Below are 1,139 nucleotides of genomic sequence, written 5' to 3'. Positions count from 1 at the left end.
ATGAGGAATGGGGGCTTTGAGGGGTCAAAGAGAAGGTGGGGGCAAGGGCTGAGTAAGGGTATGGAGGGCAAGAGAGTGGCGGGGAACAGACAGACCCCGGCCGCGAGAATCGTGAAAAGGTCAGAGGGGGGAGAGGGAGGATGGGGGGGAGAGGGAGGATGGGGGGAGAGGGAGGATGGGGGGAGAGGGAGGATGGGGAGAGAGGGAGGATGGGGGGAGAGGGAGGAGAGGGGGATGTGGGGATAGGGGGAGGAGAAGGGGATGGAGGAGGCGATGAGGAAGAGAGGGGGATGGTGAGAAGAGGGGGATGTGGGGGGTGGGAGGTTTTGGGGGAGGGGGACGGGATAAGGAAGAGAGAGGGAAGAGAGGGGGGGAGAGGGGGATATTGGGATGGGGGAGGATAGGGGGAGGTGAAGGGGGGAGAAGGAGGGAGAAGGGGAGTGAAAGAGGGTGAAGAGAAAGAGGAGAGGGAGGGTATGGGTGGAAAAGCAAGAGGGAAAAAGAGGAGTGAGGGAGGGCGAAGGAGGAGGGAGAAGAGGAATGGCGGGAGAGAGGAAAGGGAGGAGGGAAGGAGGGAAAAAGCAAAGAAAGGAGAAAGAAATGAAGAAGAAAAGGAGGAAGAAGGAGAGGAGAAAGGAAGGAGGAGGAAGATGCTACGAGGAGTAAAAGAAGGGTAGAGGAATTGAAGAAGAAATGGGAGGAGGGGAAAAGGGGAAGAATGATGAGGATAACACGATGACAAGGGAATGGAAGAGAAATAGAGAGAAAAGAGAAAGGAATGAGCGAGAAGGAAGGAGGAAGGAGGATAAGGGAGAGGGGAAGAAAAGGAGAATGAGGGAGAGGCGAGAGGGGGGGAGGAGGAAGGAAAATGAAAGAGAAGGGGAAGGAGAAGAGAAGAAGGAAAAACGAAAAGGGGGATGAGCGGAGGATAGGAGGAGTAGGGGGGGAGAGACGGGGAACGGAGGAAGGGTTGGGGGAGAGGGATAGGGGGCGAGGGATAGGGGGCGAGGGGTAGGGGGAGAGGGGTAGGGGGAGAGGGGAAGTGGGCGCCCAGCGTGTGCGAGCGTGGCGTGCACCTCGCTCGCCATTAGCCCCGGAATGCAATGGGCGGCAACAGATAAATAATGACCGGCAGACGA

The sequence above is a fragment of the Penaeus monodon genome, chromosome 15 (assembly GCF_015228065.2).
Source record: "Penaeus monodon isolate SGIC_2016 chromosome 15, NSTDA_Pmon_1, whole genome shotgun sequence".
In the NCBI taxonomy this organism is placed as follows: domain Eukaryota; kingdom Metazoa; phylum Arthropoda; class Malacostraca; order Decapoda; family Penaeidae; genus Penaeus; species Penaeus monodon.
This window is presented reverse-complemented; position numbering follows the sequence as displayed.